Source organism: Neopsephotus bourkii, unplaced genomic scaffold (assembly GCF_033783945.1).
Source record: "Neopsephotus bourkii isolate Nb327-2 ecotype Australia unplaced genomic scaffold, CSIRO-AGI_Nbou_v1 NB_1250, whole genome shotgun sequence".
Taxonomy (NCBI): domain Eukaryota; kingdom Metazoa; phylum Chordata; class Aves; order Psittaciformes; family Psittacidae; genus Neopsephotus; species Neopsephotus bourkii.
Window position 1 is genome coordinate 3,552,538 of NW_026901735.1, and position 25,069 is coordinate 3,577,606.

Here is a 25,069-nt window from a genome sequence, read left to right on the forward strand (position 1 = left end):
TCTCCATGACCTCTGTTTTTGTCTTGGAGACTTCCAGGCATGACAGGGAACCCCACTGGTTTAGCAGGATGTGTCCTGGCCCATGGCAGCGGGCTGGAAATGGATGATCTTAAGGTCCTTTTCAACCCAAACCATTCTGTGATTCCATGACAGTCACTGTTTTATTCCATCGCCACCCAAAGTCCAGTGAAATCACTGGCAGGTCTCTGGAATCTATTTCAAACCAAATGGATCCAGCATTTAGATCTAAGCACCGTGTTTAGATCTGTGGGTTGCTTTGGGCTTCTAATTTCCATGGGGATTTGCATAATAAAATACAGTAATAGGCTGGGCAAGTACACTGAGTGGTGGCTGTGAGCCAGGAACTAATGAGCTCCACTGCAGACTGTTTAGCTCTGGACAAGTCATTTGACCTTCCAAAGTCACATCATCCCAATCTGTGAAATGGGGATGGTAATACTTGCCTCACAGGGGTGTTGTGAGGATTAATTAGTTGCTGCTTGTACATTGCTTTGATGATGTTAAGAAGTACATGCCTGCTAAGTATTGTTATTGTATCATACCTGGGAAGATATTGCAGTTAGGGCTAAATCCTGCCCTTGGATAAAGATGTGTCTTTCCCCACGTCTTGTAAAATCAGCTGCTGGGCTTGCACAAGCAGCATTTATATAACGTTGGTACCAAACATCAACGTGCACCTTGTACCTTGGACGTTGCCAAATCCCACGACAATAGCCTGCTGGGAGTCATGTGGTGCCCCATCCCGGTGCAAACAGCTTTGGGCAGGAGCCCAAATACAAACTCCTTCTCTCTCTTCCCCCACGAACTGAAACTGATGTTTCCATCAGGCATTTCAGCGGTGACCTCAGGTCTAGAGCTCAGAGTGCCACACCAAGCCCATGGGCACATCAGTGCTGCACGATGCTGAGAGGACAGCCCATGCTGGACACGGCACCGGGACAGCTGAGCGCACTCCAGCACACAGCGAAGCTATGATGGGATAACTGCAGGAAGACACGGACACATGCATGAGCACAGATGGAAAAGGTAAGCTCCCTTGCCCAAACTGTAACCCTTACGTGGGTGCTTACTCTCTCATTTTCTCCCCTGAGAGCAAAGCTCTTTCACCTCCTCAGCATTTAGGCCTAGATCATAGAACAGAATCATAGAATCATAGAATAGTTAGGGATGGAAAGGACCTTAAGATCATCCAGTTCCAACCCCTCTGCCATGGGCAGGGACACCTCACACTAAACCAAGTCACCCAAGGCTCTGTCCAACCCGGCCTTGAACACTGCCAGGGATGGAGCATTCACAACCTCCCTGGGCAACCCATTCCAGTGCCTCACCACCCTTACAGTAAAGAATCTCCTCCTTATATCCAATCTAAACTTCCCCTGTTTAAATTTTATCCCATTACCCCTTGTCCTGTCACTGCAGTCCCTAACGAAGAGTCCCCCCCCAGCATCCTTGTAAGCCCCCTTCAGATACTGGAAGCTGCTCTGAGGTCGCATAGAATCATAGAACCAAGTAGGTTGGAAAAGACCTTTGAGATCATCAAGTCCCAGCCATTATGCCAGGACTGCCAAGACCACCACTAAACCACATCACTGAGGGCCTCATCTACACAGTGTCTGAACACTACATAGTACAAACTAGTGCACAAAGAAGAGAATTCCACTGACTGCAGCAGGCTAGGGCTCAGGATCATTAGTAGGCTCAAACCACAGTATCCAGCCTGCTCAAGGAACACATAGGAGTTCTGCATCCAAATTTCAGTGACATTTAGTGGAAGTCGGCCAAACGGCTCCCTTTGATTCCTTTGAAATTTGAGCCATAACTGTCAGTGTATCTTAGACGTGTGAACTGCTCCGAGAAGTCTCCCATATAGATTAGACTGCATCAAAGAGCTCCACTACACTGAGTTTAACGAAGACGGAGGGTTGAGGTGAGGCTGATCAGCAGCAACATCGTCTGAAAACAAAACCAACCCAAACGTGGCCACTTTGAAAGGGTTAAGGAGGGAAGTTGTTTGGGTGGCCGGTGTACATTAACTATCATTTCCAGCCAGCATGCAATGACTAGTTAGCGGGGCTTATCATCCCCAGCTATGTGAGGAATTACAATAAATGCCTGCAATGCAAGCAGGTTTCCGGCTTAGGAAGGTAAATAATGGAAGTCACTATTTTTGTCTGAGTTGCAAGAATTCCCCCGCACATAGGCTCCCCTCCCACTGTACCACAGCTAACTCTGATCCCTGCTGCTTGGCAAAATGAAGGCCTTTCATGCATCCTTGGGACTTTGCTTTGTCTGCAGAAGTAGCCAAGTCATGCTTTCTTATTTGGTGGCAAGCAAGAGGTTACATTTTCTGCATTCATTTGTTTTCAACACCTCCCGAATGCAATGACCTAAGGATGAGTGGAAGGAGATAGGCGCTGCTCCGAGATAGAGACTGCGTGATTTGTAGGGGAAGAGTAACAAAACAAGCAACCAGAGAACAATTCTGGTGCTTCCAAAGCCTCCAGTGACACGAGGCTGCAGCTCTGCAGCACCATCCCTGCAGAAAACACTCCCAAACTATTCAGTGATTGGGCTGCTATTCAAACAGACACTGGAATAAAACTTTGGCTGCCTCTGCAGGGTAGAAACAAGGTAAACTTTGGGTAGCACTTAGCAGTAAATAGGGAATAAAGTCATTAGAGCTGAAGAGTTTATTCTCTTTTAGCCCAAGGCTCTTTTCCCTGCCCTGGCATCCCCAGGCACGTGCCTGACCTGCCCTCTCTCTGAGGCCTTCACACGCCGGCTGTAGGAAACACCAGGATCCTGCCATGGGAGGGGAATTCGGGGTGGGATCCCGAGCCTTGGGAAGTTCCTTGTTGATCTGGCCAGGCTCCAGTAAAGTCCACGAGAGCCTCAGCCCCTTCTGCTGGTGAATGTTTATGAACCACAGGAGGGGAAGCCCAGCAGAGCACGGAGATGACGGTGCCAGGGAAGGGTTAAGCAGCACCACGGCTCCACGAGCATCACTGCCTCACACATGCCGTATTTCATAGCAAAGTGAACATATTAACACTGGCATGCTCCCACACACCGCCTTGGCTCTCCTCCAGGAAAGCATAACCCAGCTATTTGGCACACAAGGCCGCAATTTTATTTACACAATCAACTTCTTGATAAACATAAAACTTACCAAATATACCACACCCTTAAAATAGAAAAGGAAAAAGGCCGGGGGGAGAACTGCAGGAGCCTGAGCTTCTCGGACAGAAGGGATTAACCTGCTTTGGCTTGATACCCCATCCCCAAAGAAATCACCTGTGGGTACTGGAGGGTTTCCCCTTGCTTTAAGAAAGGGTCCTGCTTAGGGGATGCACAGTGGTTCCGTGATCCCCCCATCCTCATCTCATTTCCTGGTGTCATCACTGCTCCTGGCTAACATAGCTGTTAGGGGAAGAGGGCTCTGCTCTGCCAGTAACGCTCAAACAGCACAATCTGACCTTATTTACTGCTCTTACCCTCTTCTCGACATGAACCTTGGCACAAGAGTCTCTGAGTCTCTATGAACATTATCATTTCCAACTCTCTGTCCCTCAGTCTAACCAAGTGGCAGCTGTAGGTTTTACTCTGGGAGGAAAACATTGCCCGTTTCATGTGGCAACTAGATTTCCTGGAGACGTTCTCCCCTTTGCCAGAGCATAGACAATTCAGTTGGGAAGCAGGGAAACCTGGAAGCCTAAACCTTCAGCAGCCCCCCAGGGCACCCACTGCCTTAGGGGAAGCTCTGCCTAAACATCAGATAAAACTGCATCAGGCTTGCAACAGAGAGGCACACGTATATGTGCTGCTTCTACCTGGGGTCACCTAATTCAGCTCCACCACTTTCTTCACCTTTTGAGCTCACATTTCTCCACTGACCTTGCAAAGCAGTTGTCTTGCTTGGCTACTTGACAAAAGGCCCATAACCTCACTCCATCAGCTCTGTAGGCGTTAGAGACCAGAATGGCATCATAAGAAAGTTGGGGCTGTTCAGCCTGGAGAAGAGAAGGCTGCATGGAGACCTCAGAGCAGCTTCAAGTATCTGAAGGGGGCTATAGGGATGCTGGAGAGGGACTCTCCATCAGGGACTGTAGTGATAGGACAAGGGGTGATGGGTTCAAACTGAAACAGGGGAAATTCAGGTTAGATATAAGGAAGAAGTTCTTTACTGTGAGGGTGCTGAGGCGCTGGCACAGGGTGCCCAGAGAAGCTGTGGCTGCCCCATCCCTGGCAGTGTTCAAGGCCAGGTTGGACACAGGGGCTTGGAGCATCCTGCTCTAGTGGAAGGTGTCCCTGCCCATAGCAGGGGGTTGGAACTGGGTGATTTTAAGGCCCTTTCCAACCCAAACCATTACATGATTCTATGATCCAGTGCAAGCTCTCCAAGAGCCAGGGCTAATGGTTGTTCTGCTAAGCTTCAAACTGGACACTTGGAAGAAAAGGAGATGCTTAAACACAGCCTAAATCCCAGTCAGACAAAGTGCAAGGGAAAAATTAATGGGTCAAGGGCATTAAACTGATTTATACTGGCTGAGGATCTGGACGTATCTGCTTTATTCCTTGCAGATAAAAAGATCTGCCTGAGGCTAATAAGCTTTTGATAGTTTGGGAAACAAAGATTGATTCTTTCTTTCTTTTTCCCACCTTCAAATACCTGAGACACACTGCAATCATTTAGACAGATTAGCATCTAGAGATAAGAGGAGCTGAATGGTTGGCCTCAAAACCAAGCATTCATGACAACTCTTGAAACAAGAACACTATTACTCTCCATTTCCACAATCTATATACAACTGCAAAGAAAACTCTTCTCCCTTTGCAGCTGGAAAATGTACTGTAAACACCCTACCCGAAGCCTTGTCATAGTTCCTGAACACCCAGAGGTAGGTGAGCGGCTCCCTGAGGCCATTCTGGATGCAGCTCAGGGTCAGAGCCCAAGACACTGGTTCCTTTGGATGAATAGCTGGCTGACCTCGGTATATACATCTGAGACGCAAAAGAAGGCCCCCTCCCAGGAAAGCACAGGAATACTGGATATTAGAGCCAAGGAATGTCTGCAGGACTGGGTAGTCCAGTACCACAGCAAAAAGCACTTCCTTGAAAGGAGAGCTCAGAGTTTCTGAAACAATCCAGTTGTTGCCTGCCACATGTTTTTGTTCCTCTTCATAGGCTGGGAAAGGAGAACATGGGTCCACCTAAGCAGATTGCAGCTGTGATGGGAATTTCTCAGGCTACCCATTACAAAACAGCCACCGTGCATTCACTCCCCTCAGCTCCTCTCCAAAAGGCACCAGCTGAAATGAGACCCACCAAGATCTGCCAAGGGGAAATCTTGCCCTTTGGACACTGCCCCTTGGCTCATGTAGTCAAGACACAGAGGAATCCTGGGGATGCTTCAGGAGGCTACTGCAGCCAAAGAGCTTGTGGGTGCCCTCTTTTGTGGTACCCGTCCCATAAGGGTCTTGTACCCACCACTGTAACAAGACATTTGCAGAGAGTAATTTAGAGCTGTTTGCTACATATGCAGCTGCACATGAACAAAAGGCTCTCCTTGTATTATGAATACTTTCTTCAAGTACAAGCTATTGTCCAGTTCTCCACAATGGCCAACTCCTACACTGTTATAGTGGGTAGTACTACAGATAGTGACTTTCCACTACAATGATTTTCATAGCTAAGAACCTCATATCCTATTTAAAGTCAGTTTTTACCCTCTGTGAATGCAAGGGCCTGAGCACCTTCGATACAAAAACCAGAAGGCAGCTTCTGCCCAGCTCTGTGTACTAAAGTCTCAGGATTTCTAAGCCAACCTCAAGATTTCATTTTTTTGGATACTAACATGACTCCTACTGTCACATGAAAAAGAAACAGCTCCCAGTCTGCAGGCGGTTCATAGAAGTGCTATAAACCAACAAACCAACTGAACTGGTTTGCTGAAAGTATGTTCTACAGAGAGCTTCCTTAGTCCATCTGTTAATCTTACATGGTGCACATGACACCCCAAAACTGAGTATCTTGTCAGGAATGACACTTAGATCCCAGGTATTTCCAGTTGCATGTAACTGCTTTGCACATTGCTGTCACTGCCCTTTCAGTCCAGGCATGCAGAGGTGTGCTCCATCCATACAGACAACAGCTCATGGTCTATGCTGTTGGCTGTGTGCAGGCTCCTCTGTAGCTGCAGCAGCACCAGCAGCTTTTCTACAGGGCAAAGGTGGGCTGAGGAGAGCCTACAGCTATCAAACCACCTCATCTAACACAGCCCATACCAGAAGGTTCATACCACCAGCCAGCAGCCTAGAGCATGTCCTGCATCACAGCTCTTTCTGCTGCTAAACACAGGTAGGCAACAGCAGTGAGCACTCAGAGCTCCCTTGAGACTCTTGTGTCCTTTGCAGTTAAGAGGCTTTGCAGCCAGCAGGAGAACATAATTTGGACCGGTGACCACTGCCCCTGCAGAAGGATGCTGGGATAAGGGTAAAACAGAAGTGATCTCGCCACCCTACCTTAACACCTCACAATGCATGTTGTGTTTGAACCCCTCTCCTGCTCTGAGAAACAAAAGCCAGGGAGAGTCAGTACTACAGCTCTACAGGAAAGGATGGAGACCTTCAACTTGAGGGACCTTTCCACCAGAAGCACTGATGATTTCTCAGAAACGGGCTCCAAATGAGCCTCGTCGAAGCCTATTTCAGAGCCACAGGAGGGCGAGATGTGGAGGAGGACTTCAAGGCTGCTTCCAAACGAACTGAATCAGAGGTTTACCCAACCCCTCTCTTTCAGAAGTTTCTGAATAACGCACCAGCTTGAACCACTGGAAAGAAACAAATAAATGAGCTGGCAACTTTCACAGGGAGGAGCCTTGAAGCCCAGTTCCCAAGACCACGCCAACCAGCTCCGTGTGACAGCATACAGGAATGAAAATAGGTAGGTAACATTAACAGAAATACACTGAAACTTAATAACAGCAGCTTGTCAGGACATGCACCAAAGAGAAATGGCTCATAATAGCTACAGCTTGTATTATGAATGTTTCATAGCCATCTGGCTAACAGAGCTGCCTGAACTCAACTGATGTGTTGTGTGCGCTGCGGTAACCCACGGTGCATGCTCAGGAAGGAGACTGTTCTGCAGAATCCTGACATCTGTATTAAAAAGAGACACTATTTCTCTTGTCAGATGCAAACTCATTAGAGTAATACCACAGCAATGAACTGTGTCCTTCCTTGGTGTAAATCAGTGCGGTTCACTCAGGACAAATGGAGTTATCCCAATTTACACCAACTATAAGGGCCAGCCCCATTGTATTGAGCTCTCCTTGGTTCAGGCAGAACTTGTATGTGTCTACCAGTCGTTTAAAGCAAAGGCATAGTTTAAAAGCAAAAGTAACCCCCCTGCCTTTCCTCTCCTGATCTGATTCGCATACAAAATGGGCTTATGAACTCCAAAGTTATGGGAGGGATTGAGGGAGGAGGAAAGGGAGACACAAGAGCCCTTTTATTTTGCGTCTTATTCACAATGAAAATTGGCACAGAAGCCAACCACATACATTAACATAGTTCGGGCAAGTTTAACTCTCATGAATACATTTCTGTGGAAAAACTATGTGACTATGGAAAAATCCCCTCTTTTTTGCCATTCGAAAAGATAACAGGCTTCTATGTGGAACATACCCAGAACCTGCCTGATTCAGAGACATGGAAATACAAAGATGAATAAGGCTGAGTTTCCCATGCTAGGGGCCCATGGAAACTGAGAGGGGAGGAAGAAGTAAGAAGGCCCATTGACTCAGGAGAAGGACTTTCATCCTACAGGTGAAGGAAGTATTTGAAGGCACTAGTAACATTGCAGGCCTGTTCCAGCGCCCATTTAAGTCACTGGCAACATCCCATTGAGTTCACTGGGATGTGGGTCAGGGCTAAACAGTTTTAAAACATAATCCAAGTCTATTTCTACACCACTGTGTAATGAGTGGGATTCAAAACAGTTCAAGTGTGCCCAGCCCTGGGACTTACCTGCTGTCTGTCCACATTTCTCGCTCATAGCCTGGCTGCTGCTGGGGCCTGAAGTCTCAGTATCACACTGAGGAAGAGCTGAGCTCAGGACCAATATGGAGCACTGTCTCAGACTGAAGTGCACCGTAGCCTGCACCCATGTCTAAGTCAGGCAACCCAGAGGAAGGAAAGATTTGGGCAAGTGTATCAGGGCATTAACTGCACTTCTCTCCCCTCCTGCATTTCCATGCCCCTCTCCAAACCCAGGCTGAGGAGGGCTCACAAAGGGAACTGGGCACATCTGCTGGACAATGTGGGCATTCCTTTGATGGCACAAGTAACACTGGCACCCAAAATCTGGAATTTAAAGCTAGCCCAGACACAGTGACCTTGCACTGGGATCCTCTGACCCGGCTGCAGTGGGTGCAGCCTTAAGAGCTCTGCAGAACTTCACAGCTACACAAAGACAGGACCCTCATACATTCCTAATTGCAACCTACAAACTATTGCCATTCCCGTAAAGAACCCCTTTGCTTTTGCTCACTTACTGCCCTGCTACCGTGCTGTATTTTCAGCAGAGGATGGTAACCACAGAATGCCTATTTTCTCCTGAATGAACCAGTTCGCTTCATTATTGCCTATCTGAAACATCAGTTCGCATTCCAAGTCCTTCCTCAGATCACTTTAGGAGCACGTCACTGCACTAGGCCCTTAATATCTTGCTAATTTGTTTCATCAATTACTAATTGAACTCTTTAAATGACTCACATTGGGATGGTGAGTCTCTCCATACAGAAAACTCAGTGATCTCAGGAGAGGTAACCCAAAATTAAACAGCAGGGTAGGAGCAGGACGGGGAATTTTCCTCCAGGATTGGCAGTTCAGAGCCCTTATCGCTGTGATGCATCTAAGCACGGCCTATTTTGCACCTGCCTAAACACAGAGTTTCCACTGATGTCAGTGTGTGGAAGGAGCGAGGTATACAGATCCACTCATTGAAGGCAAAGGATCTGCAGAGCAGATCAAAAGGGGACGCTCTCCCTGTGGGACAAGTCCATCCCTGGTGCTAGCTCTTGCTTTAATGGCACTTAATGCACATTGCCACTGATGTCATTGCTAAAATTGGCTCTGCTGCAGAGATGGGGATTGGCGTGGAGCAGTGAATAGGATTTTTCACAGATGACCATTTCCAGCCATACCAAGAGGCTGCCTTTGCCTTCTCCAACACAACTGTCTCCAAACACAACCTATAAACAACGTCACTACGTTGGTGTGACATTGGGGAAAGGTACCTGAGTATTTCAGGACCAGTTCTCCCATGCACAATTCAGTTACATACCAGGCTAGGCTGGAGAGAGGTCACCCAGACCTGTCTGACTGACCCTTCACACACTGACCTGCTGTTTTTCCCCTGGAAAGCTTGATCACCACTTGCCTTGCAGCGAAGGATGGGTTTTCTCTCACCTACCTCCCACCAATGTTGGTATCTCCATCTGCTCAGCCACATTCACCTCCCACCAGAGTTAATGGAGTGAGTAGGCACTTCTGGGGAGTAAATCACCTGGCCTACAGCAGATGCCTCCCTTAGGATAAGATCAGTATCGCTCCCTGACAGCTGTGAAGACCATTTACCTCTACATCTATGTACACGTCCACACAGAGCCAGAGGAATCCCATCCCAAGCAAGTGGTCAGATGCTGAGCTGCTGGAACAAGTTAAACCACAGTTGTTTTACACAGGTACACTGTCCTTGTGTGCATCCTTTGCTCCATGCCCACCTCTTTTGCCTTGTTCTAAGCTGCCTTTTATGACTGACCCCAGGAGATGGAACCTGCCGCTGTTCCTACACCTCCAATAAACAACAAGAACATGAAGACCGCCACGTGTGCACAGGCGGTGCTGCTCCAGCACCAAGGCTTGAAGCAGAACTGGTTAGCCAAGTTCTTACATGTAGACATAAAGCCCCAACAGGGACCTTTGCAAATATCTCTGCTGGTCTCCTGGTCAGTGTTTCACCCAGTTACATGGTTCCCTGCTGTAATTACAGGTATATTCCCATTGGATTTGGCACCACTGCTTAACCAAACATCATGCATTAGCTCCTAAGAGAAAGATGTTATTTATTTTAGCCACACAAGGTTTATCTTGTAGTAGCCATCAACTTTCCACGGAAAGACTACGCTCGACTGCTATACATCAGTCATTAGAGGCAGCTTCTAAACTTTAATATCTCCAAAGGAACAATAATTGCAACCCTTTAATACTTCATACTTGCAGACAAGTGGAATGAACTCACTGGAACCAGCGGGTGGTGTATGTTCAGCTGCTCAGAGCAATATTTGCCTTGCCTGTTCCCAGCGAGGACAGCTGACATCAGAGGAGCAATGGACCATTCAGCGGGCAGGAGAGCCCACGGCTTGTATGGTGGACATCAAAGTGCTTTGTGACATGCAGATGTTTTCCATGCAGAGGCTGAGAAAAGTGATGGCCAAGATTCTGTAAACCCTGTAAGCCCTGAGCTGTGGTTTTTAGTTCATTTTCTCCTCATAGCCCTGTTTCCTTGCCCTTTCTTACGTGGAAGCATGATGGGTTATAGCCTCAGATGATACAATTTAGTGTGACCCCATTGACTTCACAGAGTTGTTTACACAGGTTGCAAATCTCTACCATCAATTTAAATCTATACAGATTTGCATCACGGAGAACACTGCTACATTATTCTCCATAGCTAATAAGCTTCTTAAAATTAAGAAAATCAAATACCCTGGACATCCATTACACTTGTATTTGGAGATAAGGATTTCAGAGGATGCCTTCTCCTGCCCTATCTCATGTTCCTCATCCTGCTCCTCTGGTTATTAGAGGGTCCTCCCAGTGCCATGTGAGCCAGAGCTCAGCTGCTGAGGACAGTGGCCATGGATGTGCCCACAGTTGGACCTGCTTGCTGACACATAGCAATGTTCCCTTTCCCTCTCCCAAGCTAGCACTGTGAATATAACCCATCCCTGAGTGCCACTTAGCACAGGGCTCTCTTCACTACCACCCAGGCTCTCACATATGGGATGTAGGTAAAAATCCCTGCTCTGTTTGATAGAGCAAGTCTGATGCACAGCTCCCTCTGCCCAGGTGAATTCCTCAACCAGCAAGCTAATAGCTGTTTTATAAAGCTCTCCTTCCCTTTCATTTTCATTTCATGTGCCATTTCAGAGGCCTTGCTTTCATCCTCCTGTGGCATAGAAACATATTTGCAACCTCACTATTTTCCATTAGATGAAATTCTTGTGTCCCCGCTTGCCCTAACCAGAAGCACTGTACCACCACGTCTGCAAAACACTGCATTGTGCCCTGATCTTGTGCTGTTCTGCAAGGAACACAGTGAGGTTTCACACAAAGCTTCCCTCCGGTAAATAAGTGCCAGTCTGTACCCACAGCACACATGGAGACAAACACTTCCCATTACGATGCAAGCTGAGAGTTGAAAACTCAACAGCAACAACTCCTGTGCTGGGCAATATGCTGACTGAGCCTGATTTTGGGATGCACTGAATTATCCTGAAGAGCCAGGTGACTTAAGTGCCAAATTCCTTACCACACTTACTGATTTAATTTGACCACTGAAGTTCTCCAGGCTTTTTTGGAAGCCCCGGTTGCGATTTCAGGAACCAGTAAGTCCAAGACAATCCCACAGGTTGAACGCTGTCATTAAAAGCATGACCTGATCTTGCTTAAGGCAAACGATGGAGTCCTTGCAGGAGTGGCAATGAATTAAGTGGCTGTATCATCCATCTCAGCAGTGGTTCTATATGAGGGAGCAAGACCCAAGACCACTGAAGATGTCTGAGGCCATGACAGAAATCTTAGATTTGATGCTGTCCATAACACATGTTGGGATGCATTTTCTGGATGAACCAAGGAGAGAGCAACCAAGATCTTACATCCACCAAGAGCAACCTCTAGTGTGAAGCATCCCTACCCATGGCAGAAGGGTTGGAAACAGATGATCTTAAGGTCCTTTCCAACCCAAACCAGTCTATGATTCTATGATTCTAAGATGATGAGGAGCTGGAGCTCATGATGACCAAGGAGAGGCTGAGAGCATTAGATTCAGCCAGCCTCAAGAAGAGAAGATGAAGGGGGGGGGGCGTATTCCTGTCTCAGCTACCTCAGAGACAGTATCAAGATGACAAAGCCAGGCTCTTTTTGAGGTGCACAGCTCTGCTGGTCATAGCATGACCACTGCACTCTGTGTACGTGCCACTCTGTATGCTGCTTTCCACACCATCTCCTGCTCTGAGATCAGTGTTTCCATCCTGTTCCATTCCTCTTTCCCCTTAGCTAACTTGCTAGAGGTTAAGCTGCCTCTCAAACAGCCCCCATCCCACTTAGCCTGTATCCCGGGATTTTCTTTCATGAAAAAGGCACTGTAAAGGCTCTGGACCCTGTGCTATGATTTACACTTTTTCATCTCCTGCAGCAAGCCTGCCGTCTATGTGATGATACCATTCAGCTCCGTTTACCTGAGAACTTAAAAAAATACCATCCGAGGTTGTTTTTTCCATATGGGTAAATAGTAAGGGTGGGAGTATTCCTTATGGGAAACCTGGAACAGTCGCACTCTGTCGGCCTGACATTTCCTGCTGTAATTGAAACTTTTGATGTGAAAAATTCCATCCACACAGTGTCTCTCTCTGAGCCAGGCAGGGAGAAGGGCAGGGGTGGGCGCAGCGTTAGCACGCGCTTTCCCCCAGCTCCCCCGCTGCAGCCAGTTAAACTATAGCAGGTGAGATGCGGAGATGTAAGGGAAGGAATATGAGGAAGGAAATGCCAGCTGAGTTAGGTAATTTGGGTCAGAGGAAGCCAGACGTAGTTACAGAGGCAGGTACAGATTAAATCAACTTGAGGCTCTAGGTCTCTGCATCTTGCCCATACCCTGGTCCAGGAGGGCAGGGAGAGGTGAATCCGTGTGTTCACAGAGGATGTGCATCCTGGACATGTGGGTTCTGCCTTGAGAGGACAGGCAAACAGCTTCCTTAGAAGTTGTAGGGGCCAATGGGAGAAATAACGTGGCCCTTTTGCAAGGTAAAGGATGTTTAGATGAGCATCTTTAAAAATCCTACCTGATGCTATACAACCTAATCCTCAATGAAATCAGCTAAACAACCAAATCCCAACCCAAATCCCAGCAGAAATCCAGGCAGAGGAGCCCACTGTTGCCAAACATGAGCTTGTCTTTGCACCAGTTCCAGACCTTATGCCTGAGGACAATCGGTGTTCCTAGGTTGGACCCGATCTCTTGAATTAAGACAGTTGGGGAAGGAATTATAGAATCACAGAATGGTTTGGGTTGGAAAGGACCTTAAGATCACCCAGTTCCAACCCCCTGCTATGGGCAGGGATGCCTGACAGTAAACCATGTCACCCAAGACTCAGCTACCGATCTGTCAATTTATTCAGCTTGATTTCTGCAGTAGGAAGGAGCAGGCCTATGAAAGCAGCATCATGTTCTTTCTGCACCTCTGAGTGGCCACTGGGGTCCAGGCTCATTCCCCCTGGCTTCAGCACCAGCACAAACCTGTTCCCCACCCAAGCCAGCCCCATCCAGTGTCAATTGACAGGGCTCCTTCCAGCTGCAGACAGAGCTTATGGGTCCACTGGGGCTTCTCTCAGCTTCCACCTCAGCTCTGCATCAGCCCCAGCTCAAATCCTACCTCCACCTCCACCTCTATCCCATCCCACAGGGAGCTCCTGTTATTCCCAGGCCTCGAGCGAGCTGGATGCCTATCTTCCTCCTCCTCCTCCTCCATGAAACCTCCAGCAGACTCTTCAGGTTGGACATCTGACTGCTGGTATCAACACTGACCCCAGCTCCCACTAGTATAAGTACATTAATAAGACAAAACACAGGGCAAAATGGAGCCCCTGTGAGTAATGGACACAATGAGATTTGCTAGGCAAAGTAAACTGGTGTTAAGAAACATTTTTGGCATGCCATGAAAAGTTGAAATCCTGTCACACCCCGACAGTTACAAAAGGCAAAGGCAACATAACATGAGCTTTATGGTAACTGTTACATGAGTTTGTATAAAAATGCTTCCTCCGAATGAGAATGCAGCCCTGCTTCCCTGTGCCCAGTTTTTGCTGCACCTTTCTTGCCCCCTCAAAGGCACAGAGTAGAAGAGAAAACAGTCCTGCCTGCGACTCCTTTCTCAGGCACCTTACAAGATTAAAGCTCAATGCTCTGTGCTCCTTTCACACACCCAAAGACAAGACAGTGGAAAAAACAAGTACCTGGACTCAGCGATGGTTTCTGAAATCTGGATTTTCACTGTTACAGATGCATCTGTCCCTCCAGCTGCAGCGGTGACAGCCACACTACCAAGCAAATTCCATCAGTCATTACTCTTCCCAGCAATCCTGACAAGCAATGGGCAGCATGGGGGGAGAAAAGGGAAGCTGGATCTACAGGAACAGGCATTTCAGAAAGGAAAAAAATGAGTTATTCGAGCAGCCGTTCACATTAATTCTCATTTCTAACCCCGTACCTTACATGACAACTGACCAGAAACTCAATCTGCTCCTTGGACTTCCACAAGCAGTTCATTCAGGAACAGAAGGAGGGAAAGCTGTCAGGTCTCAAATATACTAGAATGTATTTTGTGCTGCTGGCTTTCTCAATCTCTGTCACCAAAGTAGGCAAAACTAAACCTGAAGTTAATGGGTGTTACATTTTGATGTGAGCTCTGTTGTAGAGATGCTCACTTTTATTTAGATATTTAATTTAGATATTTCTGGAGAAAAGTATGAATTTCTCCACTCAGAAAGTTGCTTTACTTTTAAATTCCCTTTAGTTTTTGAAATAAATGAATTAAAAGGTCATTTAGGAACATCTAACAAAACCCCAGACTTGCCTGTGCCTACCAGTTGTTCTTATATCTCCCATCAAGGAATCTTTCATAAGAAAACTCGTAACAGGAATTCCAGTTTTCCCAGGCAAAGCTGGGATGATGAACTGCATCATTTTCCCTACCACAGGGGCACCAAGAGGCCTCTTAATACTGTGGCTTGTGGGTCCCCCATTCTTCATGAGACTGCCCCTTACTCAGGGGGCTCACAACTGAAGGAGAAACAAAGATGGGCAACCAAAAGTAATGTCCAGTGCCACTGAGCACCCTGATGGCAGCAGTGCAGAAAGAGTCTTGTTCACCTGAACTCTTCCTCTAGTGACCTGGTACAAGTATATGATCAGACTCACTGGATAAAGCCTTTGTATTGGCTTCTCCTGCCCTTATTTCTGCTTCGTGGGCTGGCAGAACTTCAGCGAGTTCCAGTAGGGAAAACAAGGAAGATCTTGATCTTATATTGATCTTGATTTTTGTCCTCCTGGAACAAAGGAGAACTCCCAGCGTGCCATGAGCAGGAACCACATACCTCAAATTACCAACTGTGAGATAAAGGAGAGAAAACTGAGGAGGAAAAAGAGATAGCAGGTAAATAGAAACAGAGAAGTGCTGTCAAGGAACAGCAACACTTAGCCTAAGAGTTGTGAGAGTCTCTGGTCTACTGCTATGGGTAAACATTCGTCCCAATGACAGCACATGGTGGAAAATTATGTGAGATGGGCCAGAACTAAGTCGTGATTGATGAGCCTTGGAAGAGCAGGACCTGGCTCTCCAATGTTGGTTTTGCAACCTTTGATCTTTATAGCCACGCATTATAAAGCGGTTTCAACTTGTAACTAAATTCCTAACATACTCAGCTGTAAAATCCAGACATATCCTGAGTAATAAAACAAATACATAAACCGGAGCTTAGGTGAGAGTCATCTTTTACTGTCACTTAATGCTGGGAACACCTAGAGCTCGTTATACGAGATTCAACAGGAAAACATCAGTTTAAGAGCAGCATGAAGGGATTTAGGCTGGAAACAAATTAATTGGGCTGTACAGCCTACATTATTGAATCCTACCTGGATCACCAACTTACAGTGCCTCTAAAGAGCATCACAGAGCAGGCAGCATTCAAACTGTTACACATCCTGCAACTACACAATGTGATGTTCATGAAATACAGCTTCTATCGCTCCATGTATCAGAGCCACGGGCCTTCAGAAACGTCATTCTGTGAACTGTGGATATAACCAATAAATCAAGGCAGTTGCACAAGCCACAACTTAGGTGGCATTAATTAGATCAGTGGAAGTTATGATCCAACATAATTATCATTGCTACCCCACCTACGTTTAATTTCAGTGTTTCTTCCTATCTTTCCCCCAGAGGGTCAATAGGAGACTTAAGCTACATGCTTCAACAGTGTCAGTCTCCAGAGGCAGCACGAAAGAGCAGCGTTTGGTAATTATATGAGTGCAAGTAAGGGGAAGGGGACTATCATGAGATGTGATCAGATACCATACAACAAGGGGAGAAAAAAAGAAGTTCACCCTTTGCCCCTTAAACACCTCATAACTTTGCAGCTGTATAAGAGGTCTGGGCTTTCTGCTGCCCGCTCTGACCCACCAGTCCCTGTTCAGCAAGGTATTCACATACAGAAATCACTGTACACGTATGGAGAGTCTTATAAAAGTCAACCTGATCTCCCAAAGTCTTGCCTTCATAGTGAAAACGGCCTGAATGGCCCAGCCCAGGGAGGGGATGAAGCGTCAATGTACTGAGATAGGACCTGAGGCAGCTCTGACCACATCTATAATAGAAAGTAGTGAAAAATAAGAGGAGTGGATACAGGAAAAACTGGTGCCCAGGACTTGACATCCCCACTGTGCCTCTCCATTCTGTATGTGCTTTACTTCAGACTAGCTGCAGTCTAGCAGCAGTAGCAATGAGCACAAGCTGTCCCACTACAGATGCAGCCCTGAAGCACATCCACCAGCTCAGTGCCATCCCAGAGGAATCCTGCTCATGTCCTCCATGACATAAATGTGCAGTTAAGTGGGGATCACTGGGAGTCTCATTTCAGAAGCACACGGTTGACCTCAAATAAAATGCTAATACCAGTCCCACCTTTAGAGGGCATGGGCAAGTGTCCACAGGTACACACGTATTGCAGACCACTCAGAGATTCCTGTGCAAGCATCTCCTGAGGTCACTACAGACCAAGTGTCGCAGCAATACGACCAAGCCAGTGTGATGCTACACCCAAGCTGTTTTGTCCTGCTGAAGCAGCATAACACCACCCTGATGCAGTTCTGCACTGGGTGACATATGTGTCCACTGATGGCAGTGCTCTGTGTGGCTGTAGCTCACCTGTGCAGTGTGCGTGTGCTCTTCATCTGCAGCACTCCCTCTGTCAATGAGGACAACTGTACAAGCCTGTGTCTCTGAGGACTGTGCTTCAGGAAGAGAGAGTCACACAAATACAAATACAAATGGGAAACCAAGTGTTTGCAGGGCTGAGCCCTGAATCACAGTCCAGGAAACAGTTGTAATGACAGTACATGGCTGAAGAAGAACTACAGCCTTTGAACTGGCTGCAAGGACTTTATACAAAAGGGTACCATATATTTCAGGTCACTGCAGTTCTTCCTGATTAAAGCTTGCACTATCACAGTGACTGGAAGACAAAGAGGTTTTCTGCTAAGAAATCCCCAAAGATGCTCTGTTTTAGCAGGTCAATTGCTTCTCTTCTTCTTTGACCTTTCTTCTATGCATCTGCTCTTCCCTACACATACAATAAAACATTTTCCTCTGACACTGTGCAGGGCTCTGCTTAAAAAGAGCTTGGTGCAATCAGGTGTGTTCCTAGCGAGCTGCAGCCTGCAGCACAAAGACACCACTGTTTTTCAGGAGGCTGCTCAGCAATGTTCACTCAACAGAAGAGCCCAACAGGATGGCAATATCCATCAACCCCCTGCATTTGCTTGTAATTAAAGAAAGGTCAGTGGCTGCACCTTTCGGAGAATCCCGCTTACCTTTGCCCATCCAAAACCCAAACCTATATGAATTTCACAATGGAAACTTCCTTTGACATCCAAAAACGTGAAACCTGAGACATGAACAATATTACTGTACTAATCTAATAAGGTTGGTGAAGCCCATTTGCCCCACGGTTGGCTATAGAACCAATGTTAGGGTAGTATTTGGTACCTGACAGCAGAAGCTGTTGTATGTTCCAGTTTTTTCATGCCTCACTGCTACAGAAAGGCCCTGATTCACACCACTTCATTATCGTTCCTCGGTTTTATAGGCAGCCAGAGGGCATGCTGGATCCGCAGTTTGTTTGTCTGGATCCACTCATTAGTAAATGACGCGTAGTGAGCAATGATATGCACCTGGACGTTCGGTCTGAGGAGCTTCTGTAACATTCAAATTGGTTGTGCTACTTCAGCCAAAGCAATGGGATTCTTTTCTTTATGCTTTAGTACTTCTAGGAGCCATCTCATCGGTGGAGCAGAAGCACCAAAAAGCAAGGATGAAAGAGAAGGAAGAAAAGCACAAGACTTCTTCCCATGAAGCAGTTTGCTAGTGACACAAAGATGCTGTGGCCAGGACCACAGCCACATTATGATGGCAATCTGAATGGCAGCACAGAGTCATAGAATCATAGAATCAGGGTGGAAAAGACCCTAAGATTGAGTCCAACCCTTACCCCAGCACTGCCAAGGCCACCACTAACCCATGGCACTGAGGCCTCGTCTCCACGGTGTGTGAACACTTGCAGGGACGGTGACTGCAGCCCTGCCCTGGGCAGCCTGTTCCAATGCCTGAGCACCCTCTGGGGCAGGAATTGTTCCTCAGCTCCATCTAAACTTGTCCTGGTGCAGCTTGAAGTCGGTTCCTCTTGTCCCATCCCTTGTTCCTTGGGAGCAGAACAAGAAATACTAAAGAAGAACACATATGGAGGGATTCAGGTGGGAAGTTTGCAGCAATATTGACTGCCAGACTCAAGTGCTGCTCCGGAAACCTGGACCTAGAAATTTACTTTTAGGGACCAAGCTTTTAATCCCTTCCTGGTTCTTTTGGTGGTATCACAGGTATAATTTGCTATTGTAATGAAGGGGAACTGGGAGGGACAGATCAGGATACAGACATGAGGTATTACAGCAAAATCCTTCTGACTTAGAATCCTTAGAGACTACAGATGCAAGAATTGCAGAGACACAATCCAACACAATCCCCTGCTCTACTTTTTCCCATCATTAGCTGGGTACCACAGAGAGTGCTGTTAAAAAACGTCTTCTAAAATAGCTTTAAGGATTGGAAATCTGATAAGGCAAATACAAGTGGCAAAGCTGCCCTGACGTCAGTGAGACTTATATAAGGGAAGATTTTGTAATGGTAAGACTGGAACTGAAAAGTCCTGCACGCTGAACAAGGAAGTTTTTCAGGTTCACCTCAACACAAGCCACACATTTGTCCTCAAAGCAGTTTCCCCCCTGCCCTGCAACTACAGCTGAAACTGGACCATCTCTGCAAAACTCGGTACTTTGTGTGTACAATCACACAAGCACAATTTGCTGCAAAGCTACTCATTGACAAGCAACTCTGGTATTAATATTGAGGGATGTTTTTGAAGGTAACTTGTGAATTGATACCTATGATAATTTTAATGAAGAGAGGTGGCTGTAAATGCAGTACATTTAGCCAGTCCTGGGACAATATGGTGTGAGAGTCATTCTCCCTGCTTACAATCCCTCTTTTCAGGACCATCGAGTAAGTTGGTGTGAATTAACACTGGCCGTTTGAAATCGACTGGAAATAAATGGAGCTCAGCCAGATGACATCAGTGGAGGACCCAGCCTTTTGACTTCAAGTTATCCTCAGTTAACACTGGCGTAATCAGAAAAAGGCGACATTTACTCCCCTGCCCAATGAAAAGAGCCTGGGCATTGGCTACTGCCTGAAAACATTCCACAAGCCATGAATTATTCACAGGATTAAGCAAATAATTGTGACTAGTAAATAAATATTTGTAAGAAATGGCTGGTTCATACACCATTCAAACACAGTGGAAGGGGGAGATATTCATCAGATGAATTACCCATTAAGAATTATTGGCTCAGCTCTGGTTATAACCGATAAACAGTCATGCGGATAACAAGGCAAGTGCTTGGCAAGGCTCCTGCTTTCATTCTTAGCAATATGGGCTCCTTTTCAGCAGACACATAAGCTCAATTATTTATCCCCCTTGTAGCAGAGGAACTCACTGCCTTCAGTGCACCTGAAAGGCGAGAGCTGGCGCGCTGTTTCCCCAATCCCTACTTGTCTGGTTAAATTCCAGGTCAGGCAGCAGCCCTCTGACAGAACCACATTCCTGCTGTAGTTTCAATTACCTAAATTATTCTTCACCTCCTGTCCTAAGCATGGGCATATTTTTGATGGCCCAAGCTGGGAAATGTGAATGCAAACTGCTACCAGATGTAGGGAAGAAGAATGATTTCAGATCGGAGGCACTAGCCTCTGAGTCAAAATACCTGAGTCTTTGCTGTGCCACAGGCTTTCTGTAAGCCACTTAGGCCCAAATCCCCAGAGGTATTTAGGCTTTTAACTCCTGTTCATTTCAGAGAGAGTTAAAAGCCTAAATACCTCGATGGAGCTGGGGTTTAGCCTCTATGGTTATGTCTACACAGCACAAGGGTACCCATAGTACCAAGTGGGCACCTCAGAGTAACTCTTAACAACCTGGCTCCAGTGGAAGGGCAATATCCTGGTGTTGGTCTACTCTTCAGCCAAGAGTGGCATATAATCTGGTTGTGGAGAGCTCTCACCACAGCATTCCCAGCTATTCCTTCAGAGCTAGCCTGGCTATCTCCATACAGACTGTGTTCTACCCGGTGGCTTCAGCCCACATGCCTCAAAATGATGCTGCAATCTGGGTAGCAGTTTGCCTTGTTGGGATGCAGGGAGAATCATAGAATCATAGAATAGTTTGGGTTGGAAAGGACCTTAGGATCATCCAGTTCCAACCCCCTGCCATGGGCAGGGACACATCACACTAAACCATGTCACCCAAGGCTCTGTCCAACCTGGCCTTGAACACTGCCAGGGATGGAGCTTTCACAACCTCCCTGAGCAACCCATTCCAGTGCCTCAGCACCCTTACAGTAAAGAACTTCTTCCTTATATCCAATCTAAACTTCCCCTGTTTCAGTTTTAACCCATTACCCCTTGTCCTATCACTACAGTCCCTGATGAAGAGTCCAAGAATGAGAATGAGTGCACCCCATGAAATTCACATGGTAACCAGGCACTGCGCTGGTGGGCAGCACGTAAAGCACCCAGAGCCAGCAGGCTTGCTTTGAATGAATGATCCTTCAAATTCCATTTTAATTCAGCTTTTTGGAAAGCAGCTTCCACCAGGCACAGAAAGGCAGCAGGGTGCTGTGCAGCATGCTTACATTTACATAGCTGGCATCTTTCACTTCTAACACCACTACAACTGTGTCTCCCCCAAAGAATCAGAGCAAATGGTTAATGTGCAGTTATGGTTAAGTTAAAAAAAGAACTGCTTTGCTGCTATTCCTTTGTCAGTTTTGGCAAGCAGCACTGGGGAAGCGAAACACTGATAACATTGCTTTATTGTTCATGTAGGTCCCAACCTTAACATGCTACATCTGTATCTTCTGTCTCAAGAAGTTGCTTTCTTTTCATCAAACACATTCCAGAAGTCAACAGTAAAAGCACTGACAAGAGACAGCAGATTGATCCATTAACTCTCACTCACTGCTAACAGTTCCTTGGCTGAAACCGGACCCTGCATTCCACTTGGGAAGATTTGGGAAGTTCAGACTGTAAACATGCTTGCAGGATTTGGTTACTGCTCCCATCCACTGCAGCTCCTGCCCCAGCTTCACACAGGAGGTGCTGGGAACCTCTACAGGTGCTGTGCCTCTTACTTTATACATGCCTAATTAAGTAACAAACAGGACAGGCCAAACGAGTCCTATGTGCCTCGTGTTAATATTACACTACATGCTCAGTGCTAATCAATGTGGTTGCAATGAAGGATATTAGAGCACGCAGCTCTTTCTAATATGTCTAACAATACTAATAATAATAAATAATAACAATAAGGCACTCTCCCCTTGCCAGAAAAGATGCAATTAAATGAGCACATGTTTTGCCTTTTAGAGACAGGCCCTTAAGCATCTTCCGTTTAGCAGCCGATAAAATGAAGAGAGTCTTTGCCTCTTGTGGCTTTGGATTTGCTTTGCAAAACCAGCCTTTATTTTAAGTTGGATTTATCTGACAATGCTCCTTTGTTGAACTATTATTCTCCATCTGTATTAGCAACGCCTGCAGGGTCTCTGCTCGCAGACCAACGCTGCAGCACATCACTCACTGTACAAGCACAGAACGAAAATGCCATTTCTACATCTCCGAACAAAGCTGCAAAGCCCAGTGCGGGCTCGGCTCCCACTGCGGCTCTCTGTCCCCCTCTACTGACTACAACAGCTCGTCCCGGGGCCGATTCCTGCATCCAGGGACTCAGCCTGGGGTGCTGTTACCCTTGGAGAGGTGACAATGCACCTTCTGAGAGGCAGCGAGGTGCTGGCTTATCCTGGGAAGCAGCTGATTTTCCCTGCGTAGCAGCTGGACAAACAGGGTTTTGTCCAAGCAGGCCTCCGAGTTCAGCTTCTGCATTGCTCACAAAACAGCACAAAATGGGGTTTTGTGCTGAAAGATGTGACGGGAGGTAAAACATCACTGCAGCGCTCCAGCCAACCCCTCAGGATTGTGATTTCAGATGGTGTCTCTGGCATCCCATTGGAAGGGAAATCGTGCTTCCCTTTGGCTATACAGGTTAGGTTCTTGAGATGAATTATGTTATCCTGGATGGAAAACTCACTGCTTTTCAGGAGCTGTATGTTTTGATGTGACAGAGGCACTTCCCAAAGAAAGACGCCTAAAAAAAAAGCCAGGTTTCTGAAAGAGAAGGCTTTCAGGAAGAGCCTTTGCTCTTCATATAGGTTACAGTACCATGTACAGCCCCACAGCTCATGAGCAGAACCAGAAGAGAGTGCTGTGGGTGAATGCCAGGAGCTGCTCCACTGACATCACTGGGAGTTTTGCCACTGATTTCAGTGGAGTCATGATTTCATGCAGGACTCTGCTGCCACTGGAGTCGAGGTTTAATTACACAACCCTTTACTAACTGGCTCTCTAGGTTTCTACAGTGCTGATTTCCCTCCAATCTCACTCCAAGGGTTAGTTCTGACTTGTTACCGGGGCTTGTTTGAAAGCTTCATGCTCTTTATGACTACCTTCTCCCTCTGGTACTGTGCAATCACAGACACAGTTCCCTATTCCAGCCATATCTGTGTACACATCATCTGTATTTGCATCTTAACACTTCAGACTTCTCTCCTTTGTTGCCTCTAAGATGTTTTTCACCCTTCCCCTCTTTTCTCTTCTCCTTGGTCAAGTCCTTGGTATTTCATACCCTTTTGTAACACAGGGCTATAACCAGATCCCAGCTATGAATGAATATTCTCGGGAAAATGACTTGTTATTATGGGTCTGGACTGACAATTTGGTCTCAGTTTCCAGATCATTTTGGCCTTGGGGCCATGAAGAAGTCATGCCACTGTCAGATCCATCTCTGCCTGTACAGAGAGAGGTCCTGCACATTTAGACTGCAAGTTCTGCAGGAACTAGCACTGGGTTAGCAGCCTGTCTGCCCAGCAGTGACAGCAATGGCACCTGAGGTTCGTGCACAACTGGGAGCATCGCCATTGTAATTCAGGATGGAGAACACCTATTGCTCAAGTGAATGTACACCACCTTTGTCCACCTGGCAGTCGAAAGCAGGACAGCAACACACTGACCAGTTTCAATCGAGCTGCTTTGGATACCTTAAGCAGTGGAGAAACAATGTTCAGGCACCAGCTCCTGAATATGCATGCTGCATCCCAGGCAGGCTTGTCCAGCCTGCCCTGAACCCTGGGAAGATTAAAGCTGGTTGTTGTTTGATTATCTGCACTGCAATCACACCTCCCAGTTCCGAGGTAGGTGCACAGTTGGTGACCAGGGAACCATTCCTCTCTCCCTGCTGTACTGTCAGAAGTATTCAGTGTGAGAAGTGAAGGGGCTGGAAGGATGTGCTGAGGGTCCTCCCTGCCTGCAGCCTGCATGGTTTGCTCCAGAGCAGCCATAGTTTTGTTAGTAGCTCATATACGCTGTGATGTTTCAGTGTTCCCCTTTCCTCCCCATGCTCTGGAAGAGAAGACAGACTTAGGAATAGGATAGCTGGAACTGATTTTAGCTGCAAGTGATCTGTCAACGGGAGAGAAAACACACTTTTGTATGAAGTTGCTGTTTGCACTGTGTATTTAAAATCCTGGAATGAGCATGAGATGAGCTATCATGGAAACTCACAGAATCTGAATTGCCACCTTTCTTATTACCACCTTTCTTAAGTTCAGAGTTTATTGCTTGTTTCCACTTAAGAGAAGAGATGCAAACCTAGATTTGCTTTACAGGGTGTTTTACTTGTCCCAGATCCTGTGGAGGATGCTTGGGGCCCAGAAACCAGATGCTGAAAATCACTGCGCTGCTATCTGACACGAGGGAAGAATGCCACCAGCTGCAGCTGAGTTACATGTGAGCATTAACTAATGTGAAATTAGAATAAAGCCTGTAAGTACCTAAATCTGCAACTACGTCCCAGCACAGCTACAGCATCTGCAAATCCAGATCCACAGATATGGTTTAGTACCTTACCCGTACACAGAAGTGCAGGGACAAGTAAGAGAAAGGCAAGAGCAATTTGGACTCTTCAGTTTTTAGGGGCTGCACTGAAAAGTCCTCTGAAAGACAGAGCCTTTGAGGAAGTCACCAGTCCCACAACTTGGAAATTGCTTCTCATAATCGCTGCCTACATTCACACAGGCCAAGGCAGGGCTATAGCTGACACAAAACCATGTTCCTGATGTCTGACCTGGTTATTCAGACACAGTTTGAAAATGAGAATTATGTAAAACCAAAGTCCAAGCACCTGTGAATTCCTGCTTAGTGTCACATATTCAACGGGGTCCAACAATGTAGGCACTAGCAGGGCTGCATCAAAAGCTTCAGTGTCTGAGCTTG

The 25,069-nt window shown here is 46.7% G+C and overlaps 1 long non-coding RNA gene across 1 annotated transcript; it reads left to right on the forward strand.

Moving 5' to 3' along the window:
* The first annotated feature begins 679 nt into the window (after window positions 1-679).
* Window positions 680-11,490, forward strand: LOC133218425 (uncharacterized). Its single transcript, XR_009727150.1, has 3 exons — window positions 680-1,047; window positions 6,820-6,963; window positions 10,308-11,490. It is a non-coding gene; the product is annotated as an uncharacterized LOC133218425 (long non-coding RNA).
* Window positions 11,491-25,069: the final 13,579 nt, after the last annotated feature.